This window comes from Bison bison, unplaced genomic scaffold, assembly GCF_000754665.1.
Source record: "Bison bison bison isolate TAMUID 2011002044 unplaced genomic scaffold, Bison_UMD1.0 scf7180017864118, whole genome shotgun sequence".
NCBI classification, from domain to species: domain Eukaryota; kingdom Metazoa; phylum Chordata; class Mammalia; order Artiodactyla; family Bovidae; genus Bison; species Bison bison.
In genome coordinates this window covers 2,005,124-2,018,386 of record NW_011494690.1, presented here as the reverse complement: position 1 = coordinate 2,018,386, position 13,263 = coordinate 2,005,124, and positions in this window count along the sequence as shown.

The following is a 13,263-nucleotide window of genomic DNA, read 5'->3' as shown; positions in this document are numbered from 1 at the left end:
TTTCACAGCATCATCTTTCAGGATTTGGAATAGCTCAACTGGAATTCCATCACCTCCACTAGCTTTGCTGTCCAAATCTTTGTGACCCTAAATAGACTGTAGCCTGCTGGGCTCCATTGCCCATGGAATTCTTCAGGGAAGAATACTGGAGTGGGTTGCCATGCCCACCTCTAGGGGATCTTCCCAACCCAGGGATTGAACCCGAGTCTCTTACATCTCCTGCATTGGCAGGCAGGTTCCTTATCACTCGCACCACCAGGAAGCCTTTCAGATAGAGTGCTCTGGGCTAAATTCAGTGGTTCTGATTTTTTCACCCCCATGCTTTGCTATATTCAGTGTGCTGATCTTGTTTTGGGGTGTATCCCTTTTTAATAAGTTGGCTGCTGCAGGTCTAAGTCTTATGTATAAACACACACCACTGTAGCTTGTCACCAAGATGTGGAAACCCAAGGCATGCCACACAGGGACAGGCCCTGTGTAGATGTTCTGGCCAACAGCCAGCTGGAGTCCCAGCCATCAACCAGCACCAACAGCCAGAGTGTGAGGATACCTCCAGATGATTTCAGGCCCCCTCATCACTGAGTTTTACCAGCTGAGGCTCTAGACACAATGGAGCATGTTACCCTGTCTGAGTCACTGACCCACAGAATCCAAGAGCATGATACTATTTTATGTCATTAAGTTTTAGGGTGGTTTTTAATGCAGTAATAGGAATTGAAACATCATTCCTGGTGGCGTTTGTGTTGATCATAAGGGAAATCTGATGAGAATGAGAGGAACTTGTGCTACTCAGTATCTGAAGCCCTCTACATCTTAGAGAGGGGCCCAGAATCCATAGGGGAGAGGAAGTTGGTACAGTGACCTGGCACTTGACAAAGGCCAGGAAGGTTTCTTTTCAAGAGTTATGGGTCTGTCATCCTGGAAACACCAAGAGAGGGCTTTCCAAGGAAGTTTTTTTTTTTTAATTAATTAATTTATTTATTATTTGGAGGCTAATTACTTTACAATATTGTAGTGGCTTTTGCCATATATCAACACGAATCAGCCACCAGTGTACACATGTCCCCCATCCTGAAATCCCCTCCCACCTCCCTCCCCATCCCATCATCCCTCAGGGTCATCCTAGCGCACTAGCCCTCAGCACCCTGTCTCATGCTTCAAACCTGGACTGGCGATCTATTTCACATATGGTAATATACATGTTTCAATGCTATTCTCTCAAATCATCCCACCCTCGCCTTCTCCCACAGAGTCCAATAGTCTGTTCTTTATATCTGTGTCTCTTTTGCTGTCTCACATATAAGGTCATCATTACCATCTTTCTAAATTCCATATATATGTGTTAATAAACTGTATTGGTGTTTTTCTTTTTGACTTACTTCACTATGTATAATAGGCTCCAGTTTCATCCACCTCATTAGAACTGATTCAAATGCATTCTTATTAATAGCTGAGTAATATCCCATTGTGTATACATACCACTGCTTTCTTATCCATTCGTTTGCCAATGGACATCTAGGTTGCTTCCATGCCCCAGCTATTGTAAATGGTGCTGCAATGAACAATGGGGTACACGTGTCTCTTTCAATTCTGGTTTCCTCGGTGTGTATGCCCAGCAGTGGGATTGCTGGGTTGTATGGCAGTTCTATTTCCAGTTTTTTAAGGAATCTCCACACTGTTCTCCATAGTGGCTGTACTAGTTTGCATTCCCACCAACAGTGTAAGAGGGTTCCCTTTTCTTCAGCACCCTCTCCAGCATTCATTGTTTGTAGACTTTTGGATAGCAGCCATTCTGACTGGCGTGAGATGGTACCTCATTGTGGTTTTGATTTGCATTTCTCTGATAATGAGTGATGTTGAGCATCTTTTCATGTGCTTGTTAGCCATCTGTATGACTTCTTTGGAGAAATGTCTGTTTAGTTCTTTGGCCCATTTTTTGATTGGGTCGTTTATCTTTCTGGAGTTGAGCTGTATGAACTGCTTGTATATTTTTGAGATTAATTCTTTGTCAGTTGCTTTGTTTGCTATTATTTTCTCCCATTCTGAAGGCTGTCTTTTCACCTTGCTGATAGTTTCCTTTGTTGTGCAAAAGCTTTTAAGTTTAATTAGGTCCCATTTGTTTATTTTTGCTTTTATTTCCATTACTCTGGGAGGTGGGTCATAGAGGATCCTGCTGTGATTTATGTCAGAGACTGTTTTACCTATGTTTTCCTCTAGGAGTTTTATAGTTTCTGGTCTTACATGTAGGTCTTTAATCCATTTTGAGTTTATTTTTGTGGTTTTAGAAAGTGTTCTAGTTTCATTCTTTTACAAGTGGTTGACCAGTTTTCCCAGCACCACTTGTTAAAGAGATTGTCTTTAATCCATTGTATATTCTTGCCTCCTTTGTCAAAGATAAGGTGTCCCTAGGTGCGTGGATTTATCTTTGGGCTTTCTATTTTGTTCCACTGATCTGTATTTCTGTGTTTGTGCCAGTACCATACTGTCTTGATGACTGTAGCTTTGTGGTGTAGTCTGAAGTCAGACAGGTTTATTCCTCCAGTTTCATTCTTCTTTCTCAAGATTGCTTTGGCTATTCGAGGTTTTTTGTATTTCCATACCAATTGTGAAATTATTTGTTCTAGTATGTGAAAAATACTATTGGTAGCTTGATAAGGATTGCATTGAATCTATAGATTGCTTTGGGTAGTATACTCATTTTCACTTTATTGATTCTTCCGATCCATGAACATGGTATATTTTTCCATCTATTTGCGTCCTCTTTGATTTCTTTCACCAGTGTTTTATAGTTTTCTATATATAGGTCTTTTGTTTCTTTAGGTAGATTTATTCCTAAGTATTTTATTCTTTTTGTTGCAATGGTGAATGGGATTGTTTCCTTAATTGCTCTTTCTGTTTTCTCGTTGTTAGTGTATAGGAATGCAAGGGATTTCTTTTTGTTAATTTTATGTCCTGCAACTTTACTATATTCATTGATTAGCTCTAGTAATTTTCTGGCGGTTTCTTTAGGGTTTTCTAAGTAGAGGATCATGTCATCTGCAAACAGAGTTTCACTTCTTTTCCAATCTGGATTCCTTTTATTTCTTTTTCTTCTCTGATTGCTGTGTCTAGAACTTTCAAAACTATGTTGAATAGTAGCGGTGAGAGTGGGCACCCTTGTCTTGTTCCTGACTTTAGGGGAAATGCTTTCAATTTTTCACCATTGAGGATAATGTTTGCTGTGGGTTTATCATATATGGCTTTTATTCTGTTGAGGTATGTTCCTTCTATGCCTGCTTTCTGGAGGGTTTTAATAATAAATGGATGTTGAATTTTGTCAAAGGTTTTCTCTGTATCTATTGAAATAATCATATGGTTTTGAATCTTTCAATTTGTTAATATGGTGTATCACATTGATTGATTTGAGGATATTGAAGAATCCTTGCATCCCTGGGATAAAGCCCACTTGATCATGATGTATGATCTTTTTAATATGTTGTTGGATTCTGTTTGCTAGAATTTTGTTGAGCATCTTTGCATCTATGTTCATCAGTGATATTGGCCTGTAGTTTTCTTTTTTGGTAGCATCTTTGTCTGGTTTTGGTTTTAGGGTGATGGTGGCCTCATAATATAAGTTTGGCAGTTTACCTTCCTCTGCAATTTTCTGGAAGAGTTTGAGTAGGATAGGTGTTAGCTCTTCTCTAAATTTTTGGTAGAATTCACCTGTGGAGCCATCTGGTCCTGGGCTTTTGCTTATTGGAAGATCTTTGATTACAGTTTCGATTTCCATGCTTTTGATGGGTCTATTAAGATTTCCTATTTCTTCCTGGTTCAGTTTTTGAAGGTTATACTTTTCTAAGAATTCATCCATTTCTTCCAAGTTGTCCATTTTATTGTCATATAGTTGCTGATAGTAGTCTCTTATGATCCTTTGTATTTCAGTGTAGTCTGTTGTGATTTCTCCATTTTCATTTCTAATTTTGTTGATTTGATTCTTCTCCCTTTTTTCCCTTATGAGTCTGGCTAATGGTTTGTCTATTTTATTTATCTTCTCAAAGAACCAGCTTTTAGTTTTGCTGATTTTTGCTATAGTCCCCTTTGTTTCTTTTTCATTTATTTCTGCCCTAATTTTTATGATTTCTTTCCTCCTGCTAACCCTGGGGTTCTTCATTTCTTCTTTTTCTAGTTGCTTTAGGTGTAAAGTTAGGTTATTTGTTTGATTTTTCTCTTGTTTCTTGAGGTAAGCTTGTATTGCCATAAACCTTCCCCTTAGCACTTCTTTTACTCAATCCCATAGGTTTTGGGTTGTTGTGTTTTCATTTTCATTTGTTTCTATGCATATTTTGATTTTTTAAAATTTCTTCTGTGATTTGTTAGTTAATCAAAGCATGTTGTTTAGCCTCCATATGTTTGTATTTTTAATAGATTTTTCCTGTAGTTGACATCTAATCTTACTGCATTGTGATCAGAAAAGATGCTTGAAATGATTTCAGTTCTTTTTGAATTTACCAAAGCTAGATTTATGGCGCAGGATATGATCTATCCTGGAGAATGTTCTGTGTGCACTTGAGAAAAAGGTGAAATTCATTGTTTTGGGGTGAAATGTCCTATATATATCAATTAGGTGTAACTGGTCCATTCTATCATTTAAAGTTTGTGTTTCCTTGATAATTTTCTGTTTGGTTGATCTATCCACAGGTGTGAGTGAAGTATTAAAGTCTCCCACTATTATTGTGTTGTTGTTAATTTCCCCTTTCATATATGTTAGCATTTGCCTTACATATTGCGGTGCTCCTACGTTGGGTGCATATATATTTATAATTGTTATATCTTCTTGGATTGATCCTTTGATCATTATATAATGTCCTTCTTTGTCTCTTTTCATGGCCTTTATTTCAAAGTCTATTTTACCTGATATGAGTATTGCTACTCCTGCTTTCTTTTGTTCTCCATTTGCATGAAATATCTTTTTCCAGCCCTTCACTTTCAATCTGTATGTGTCCCTTGTTTTGAGGTGGGTCTCTTGTAGATAGCATATAGAGGGGTCTTGTTTTTGTATCCATTCAGCCAGTCTTTGTATTTTGGTTGGGGCATTCAACCCATTTACACTTAAGGTAATTATTGATAAGTATGATCCCATTGCGATTTACTCTGTTGTTTTGCGTTTGAGTTTATAAACCTTTTCTGTGTTTCCTGTCTAGAGAAATCCTTTAGCATTTGTTGAAGAGCTGGCTTGGTGGTGCTGAATTCTCTCAGCTTTTCCTTGTCTGTAAAGCTTTTGATTTCTCCTTCATATTTGAATGAGATCCTTGCTGGGTACAGTAATCTGGGTTGTAGGTTTTTCTCTTTCATTACTTTCATCACTGCCATTCCCTTCTGGCCTGAAGAATTTCTATTGAAAGATCAGCTGTTATCCTTATGGGGATCCCCCTGTGTGTTATTTGTTGGTTTTCCATTGCTGCTTTTAATATCTGCTCTTTGTGTTTGATTTTAATTAATTTGATTAATATGTGTATTGGGGTGTTTCACCGTGGGTTTATCCTGTTTGAGATTCTCTGGATTTCTTGGACTTGGGTGGCTATTTCCTTCCCCATTTTAGGGAAGTTTTCAACTATTATCTCCTCAAGTATTTTTTCATGACTTTTCTTTTTGTCTTCTTCTGGGACACCTATGATTCAAATGTTGGGGCATTTAATATTGTCCTAGAGGTCTCTGAGGTTGTTTGGATAATTCTTTTTTCTTTTTTCCTCTCTGCTTCATTTATTTCCACCATTCTATCTTCCACCTCACTTATCCTATCTTCTGCCTCAGTTATTCTATTGTTGGTTCCCTCCACAGTGCTTTTGATCTCAGTTATTGCATTATTCATTACTGATTCTTTTTTATTTCTTCTAGGTCCTTGCTAAGTATTTCTTGCATCTTCTCAATTCTTGTCTCTAGTCTATTTATTTATCTGTAACTCCATTTTGTTTTCAAGATTTTGGATCATCTTTATTATTATTATTCTGAATTCTTTTTCAGGTAAACTCCCTATCTCTTCCTCTTTTGTTTGGTTTGGTGGGCATTTATCATGTTCCTTTACCTCTGAATATTTCTCTACCTTTTCATTTTGTTTAGATTGCTCTATTTGGGTGGCCTTTCCGAAGGCTGGAAGTTTGTGGTTCCCCTTTATTGTGGAGGTTCCTCCCTGTGGGTGGGTTAAACTAGTGGCTTGTGAAGATTTCCTGGTTAGGGAAGCTTGTGTCTGTGTTCTGGTGGGTGGAGCTGAAAATGTTCTCTCTGGAGTGCAATAAAGTGTCCAGTAGTGAGTTTTGGGGTGTCTATGGGTTTGGTGTGACTTTGGGCTGCCTATATTTTAATGCTTAGGCTGTGTTCCTGTGTTGCTGGAGAATTAGCATGGTATGTCTTGCTCTGGAACTCGTTGGCTCTTGGGTGGAGCTTGGTTTCAGTGTAGGTATGGAGGCTTTTGGATAAGCTCTTGTTGATTAATGTTCCCTGGAGTCAGGAGTTTTCTGGTATTCCCAAGTTTTGGATTTAAGCCTCCTGCCTCTGGTTTTCAGTCTTATTCTTACAGTAGCCTCAAGACTTCGCTATCCATACAGCACAGATGATAAAACATCTAGGTTAATGGTGAAAAGATTCTCCACAGTGAGGGACACAGAGAGAGGTTCGCAGAGTTACGTGGAGAAGAGAAGAGGGAGGAGGGAGATAGAGATGACCAGGAGGAGAAGAGGGGGAATCAAAAAGCGTGAGACCAATCTAACCAGTAATCAGTTCCCTAAGTGTTCTCCACAGCCTGGGACACCCAGAGAGATTCACAGAGTTAAATAGAGAATAGAAGGGGAGGGAGGAGATAGAGGTAACCTGGGGGAGAAAAGGGAGAGTCCAAAGGGGAGAGAGCAATCAAGCCATTAATTAAATTGAACTCCTGAGTAAAAATGGGTACTGAAGATTAGATTCTTAAAGGTACAAAATTGATAACAAATACCAAAAAGCAAAGATTAAAAATCTAGAGTAGAGGTTAGACTCTCAAAAATGTAATATTAAAAATACAAAACAAACTCAATCACAAAATTATAAACATATATATATGAAATTTGCTTTAAAATAGGGTCTCTTTTTTTTGCAAGGTAATTGTAGGTTATAAAAATGAAAATTAAAGGAATAATAAGGAACTTAAAAATTAAAAATAAAAATATTAAAAAATGATAACAATAAAAATACAGCTAGAAATTTGTCTGGAGCTGTTGAGGGCAGTGTGGGGTCAGTTCAGTTTCAGATAGTTCCTTGTTCCAGCTTATACTTCTTCTCAAGGTCTATCAGACCCTTTCAATGCTTAGTCAATGTAAACTACAGGATTTTAATCTGTTGTACCTGGCACTTCCAGAGCAGTTTCCCCTTCTTTGTTTATTTTGGCTTCTTCTGTTTGCAAGTCTCTTCAGTGTCTAATTTCCTCCCTGATGTAAGGGGGTGAAGGTGGTCACTTATTTAGGCTCACTTGTTCAGTTGTGTTGTGGGGAAGGAGGAACACTGCAAGCAAATATCACTGGTGTGTGTGGGGAGTGCTCACAGTGTATGGACCACACTGGGCTTGCCCCAGCTCATAGGCTGCGTGTGCTTTCCTGGGCTACACTGTTCAGGCTCCAGGTTGCTCTGCAGGGGTGCTGTCCAAAGCGGGCCCTGCATTTTGTGCACTTCCCAGATCTAAGCTGCTCAGTCAGGTTCAGGTTCTTGGGTACTCCACAAAGGCACAGACTCAGTTGGGCATGCATTTTGTGCCCTTCCCAGGTCCAAGCAGCTCAGGCAAGCAGGTGCTTGGCAAGTGAACTGTCCCAGGTGGACCATGCATCTTAATCACCTCCCCAGTCCTGGCTCTTTGGTTTCCTGGGTATGCTGCAAGAGAGCCGTCTCAGGTGTGCTGCGTGTCTCCTCTGGCAAGCTGATCTCAGGCTGCAACCCTCCTGCCTGATGTCAACCATCCAGGATCCCAGGAAGACTTGGTTAGCAACTGGGAGCCTGCTCACAGTTTGGTGGAGGATGCCATCTCTGGGGCCGAGATTGCCCTTTGCCTTCTGGCTCTGGCTGTTGCCCACCTGCCTCTCTGCCTCCAGTTGGGGGAGGGGGCCAGTCTGCAGCCAGCTAGCTCTCCTTTGGTATTCGCTCAATCATTTGTTCTGTGAGTGGGCCAGGCTGCGCCTTAGGTTAGAGCTTTTCACAGGAAAGTTCTCTCTCTTTTTTCTCTCTCTGGCTATCCCACAGTTTGGGTTGCTATCTCACTGTTAGCTCCCTCAGATTGTCCTCAGGGCATTCAGGCCCGGTCCTTACCCTAAGCATGCAACCCACACTTCCCTGTCCAGCCTCTGCTCAACGGTGGCAGACCCAAGGCTCTGTTGGAAGTTGTGGTTAGGTGCTTTTTCTGTGGGTTTTTTTTTTTTTTTCTTTCCTCCCAGTTACGTTGCCCTCTGAGATTCCAAAACTTCCCACAGACCCACTGGTGACAGAGTTTCCTGCTGTTTGGAAAACTTCTCCTTCACAACTCCCTCCCCAGGGTGGGTCTCCATCCCTAACTCTTTTGTCTCTCATTTGTCTTTTATATTTTGTTCTACCTCCTTTCGAAGAGAATGGGCTGCCTTTCTGGGTGCCTGGTATCCTCCGCCAGTGTTCAAGCATTGTTCTGTGGAAGCTGCTCAGCATTCAAATGATCTTTTGATGAATTTGTGGGGGAGAATGTGGTCTCCCTGTCCTATTCCTCTGCCATCCTAGGTCCAGCTCCTCAAGAAAGGTTTTCGGGGTTGGGGCCCTCAGGAAGATCCTTAAAGAATGGTTTCAAAGTCTTCTGAAGACTCCCCAGATCCCATTATATTAAGATGTATCCAGAATCTGAGCACCTCTCACCATATCCAGTAACAACTCTTTTCCAATCACTTTTTGTCTGAAATTGGATACTGAATTTGGCTACTACTGAACTGGCTCCTAAGTTACCTCCCTGTTTCTCTCTTGTCACACTACATTTCATCATCCATGAAGTGGCCAGAGTGGTTCTTTTCAAATATGCCAGATCATTTGTAACTGGTCTGCTCAGAACCTTCCCCATTGGCCTGAGTGTGAAAGGCTGTATATAATCTGCACCTCCTACCTCTCTCCAGCTTTGTCTTTGACATACTTATCCTCTGTGGACTCTCATCCAGCCACATGGCCTTTTGTTCCTCAAATATGCCAAGTACCTTCTTACCATGAGTCTTTGCATTGCTTTCCCCCTCATCCAGAATGTTCTTCCCTGGATAACTGCATGGCTTATTACCTCACTTAACTTCAGATTTTACATGGATGCCCTCTGACTGAGGTCTTCTCTGACCATACTCAGTATATCTGCATCATTGTGAGTGCTTGCATGCTCAGTTACTTCAGTTGTGTCCAACTCTTTGCGACCCATGGACTATAGCCCTCCAGGCTCCTCTGTCCATGGGATTTCCAAGGCAAGAATACTGCAGTGGATTGCCACTTCCTTCTCCCGGGGATCTTCCCGACCCAGGGATCAAACTCACATCTCTTATGTCTCTCGCATTGGCAGGCAGGTTCTTTACCACTAGCGCCACCTGGGAAGTCCATTTGCATCCCCGCCACCCCCATTCCCTAATTCTCCAGATTCATTCTCTCTTCTTTGATTTACTCCATGAAACTTATCCCTACCTAACCTTACTATATATTTCACTTATTAACTGGAATTTTAGCTCTATGAGAATAGGGAATTTTGCCTCTTTTAGTCAGTCTGAAACTGCCTGACACAAAATAGATTCACAATAAACAATTTGTTGAATGGATAAATTATCAGACCTCTCCTTAGCAGTTCTGCATTTTCAACTTCTGACTGGACAGCACCACCTGGAGGTCCAGCTAGCACCTCAGAGCCACCAGTCTAGATGCTGCTGCTGCTAAGTTGCTTTAGTCGTGTCCGACTCTGTGCGACCCCATGGACGGCAGCCCACCAGGCTCCCCCGTCCCTGGGATTCTCCAGGCAAGAATATTGGAGTGGGTTGCCATTTCCTTCTCCAATGCATGAAAGTGAAAAGTGAAAGTGAAGTCGCTCAGTCGTGTCCAACTCTTAGCGACCCCATGGACTGCAGCCTACCAGGCTCCTCCATCCATGGGATTTTCCAGACAAGAGTTCTGGAGTGGGGTGCCATTGCCTTCTCGAGTCTAGATGCAGACCTCCACAACCTAGGTCCTCCCAGGGTGCTCTGTGATTGAGGACTCACTCAATGAGGGTGATTGTCTTAGTGCTGGGTGGAATCCCAGATTCACTTCACTTTCCAACAGAAAGGGCAGATAACTCCTCCCACCTCATGAGGTTGTCTTTTTTTGTTTGTTTGTTTGTTTTGCATTATTCTTTTTTTTTTTTGTAACTTTAAAAATATTTTTTGTATTGGGGTATAGCCAATTAACAATGTTGTGGATAGTATTGGGTGAACAGTGAAGGGACTCAGGCATATATATATTCGTTCTCCCCCAAACCTCCCTCCCATCCAGGCTGGCACATAACACTGAGCAGAGTTCCATGTGCTATACAGTAGGTCTGTGTTGGTTATCCATTTTAAATATAGCCGTGTGTATATGACCTTCCCAAAGTGCTTAACTATCTGTTCTCCCTCAGCAACCATGAGTTTTTTCCTAAGTCTGTGAGTCTCTTTCTGTTTTGTAAATATGAGGTTGTCTTGAAAGGAAAAAAATGCTAAGCCCTAGGGATTATGTCTGGCAGAAAGCAAATGCCAGTCATTACTATTCCCACCCTGAGCTACTTTTTCCTCTTAAAAGAATACTTTAATTCACCTTTGTACATGTGGTTAAAAATTGTGAAATATTTACCTTTCTTTGATAGATTAACAAGAACTTGACGTGCTTTTAGACTGAGTTGTATTTCACCTGGAGCTTCCCTGGTGGCTCAGTGATAAAGAAACCACCAGCTAATGCAAGAGACACAGGTTCAATCCCTGGGTTGGGAAGATCCCCTGGAGGAGGAAATGTCAACCAAATCCAGTATTCTTGTCTGAGAAATCCCATGGACAGAGGAACCTTGTGAGGGTCTTGTCCATGGGGTTGCAAAAGAGGCTAACATGACTTAGCGACTAAACAATGATTTGGAGAAATAAAACTCAAGAGAAATGGGCAGAGAAAGAAATTAAACTCCAGCCCTTCAAGATCCAGTGTTACAAAGTCAGAAATATAGATCAATGGAACAGAATAGAAAGCCCAGAGATAAATCCACGCACCTATGGATACCTTATCTTTGACAAAGGAGGCAAGAGTATACAATGGAGAAAAGACAATCTCTTTAACAAGTGGTGCTGGGAAAACTGGTCAACCACTTGTAAAAGAATGAAACTAGAACACTTTCTAAAACCATACACAAAAATAAACTCAAAATGGATTAAAGATCTACATGTAAGACCAGAAACTATAAAACTCCTAGAGGAAAACATAGGTAAAACACTCTCTGACATAAATCACAGCAGGTTCCTCTATGACCTACCTCCCAGAGTAATGGAAATAAAAGCAAAAATAAGCAAATGGGGCCTAATTAAACTTAAAAGCTTTTGCACAATGAAGGAATCTATCAGTAAGGTGAAAAGACAGCCTTCAGAATGGGAGAAAATAATAGCAAACAAAGCAACTGACAAAGAATTAATCCCCAAAATATACAAGCAGCTCAACTCCAGAAAGATAAACAACCCAATCAAAAAATGGGCCAAAGAACTAAATCGACATTTCCCCAAAGAAGACATACAGATGGCTAACAAGCACATGAAAAGATGCTCAACATCACTCATTATCAGAGAAATACAAATCAAAACCACAATGAGGTACCATCTCACGCCAGTCAGAATGGCTGCTATCCAAAAGTCTACAAACAATGAATGCTGGAGAGGGTGCTGGAGACAAGGGAACCCTCTTACACTGTTGGTGGGAATGCAAACTAGTACAGCCACTATGGAGAACAGTGTGGAAATTCCTTAAAAAACTGGAAATAGAACTGCCATGAAAGTGAAAGTGAAGTTGCTCAGTTGTGTCCGACTCTTTGCGACCCCATGGACTGTAGCCTATCAGGCTCCTCTGTCCATGGGATTTTCCAGGCAAGAGTGCTGGAGTGGATTGCCATTTCCTTCTCCAGGGGATCTTCCCGACCCAGGAATCGAACCCTGGTCTCCCACATTGCGGGCTGACGCTTTACTGTCTGAGCCACCAGGGAAGCCTGCCATGGAAGAACTGCCATACGACCCAGCAATCCCACTGCTGGGCGTACACACTGAGGAAACAAGAATTGAAAGAGATACGTGTACCCCAATATTCATCACAGCATTACAATAGCTAGGACATGGAAGCAACCTAGATGTCCATTGGCAGACGAATGGATAAGAAAGCTGTGGTACATATACACAATGGAATATTGCTCAGCTATTAAAAAGAATGCATTTGAATCAGTTCTAATGAGGTGGATGAAACGAGTGTATTATACAGAGTGAAGTAAGTCAGAAAGAAAAACACCAATACAGTTTATTAACACAAAGCAACGGTTAGAACTGGACATGGAACAACAGACTGGTTCCAAATAGGAAAAGGAGTACATCAAGGCTGTATATTGTCACCCTGCTTATTTACCTTAGATGCAGAGTATATCATGAGAAACGCTGGATGGGAAGAAACACAAGCTGGAATCAAGATTGCCGAGAGAAATATCAATAACCTCAGATATGCAGATGACACCACCCTTATGGCAGAAAGTGAAGAGGAACTCAAAAGCCTCTTGATGAAAGTAAAAGTGGAGAGTGAAAAAGTTGGCTTAAAGCTCAACATGGGAAATAGATGGGGAAACAGTGGAAACAGTGTCAGACTTTATTTTTCTGGGCTCCAAAATCACTGCAGATGGTGACTGCAGCCATGAAATTAAAAGAAGCTTACTCCTTGGAAGGAAAGTTATGACCAACCTAGATAGCATATTCAAAAGCAGAGACATTACTTTGCCAACAAAGGTTTGTCTAGTCAAGGCTATGGTTTTTCCTGTGGTCACGTATGGATGTGAGAGTTGGACTGTGAAGAAGGCTGAATGCCGAAGAATTGATGCTTTTGAACTGTGGTGTTGGAGAAGACTCTTGAGAGTCCCATGGACTGCCAGGAGATCCAACCAGTCCATTCTGAAGGATATCAGCCCTGGGATTTCTTTGGAAGGAATGATGCTAAAGCTGAAACTCCAGTACTTTGGTTACCTCATGCGAAGAGTTGACTCATTGG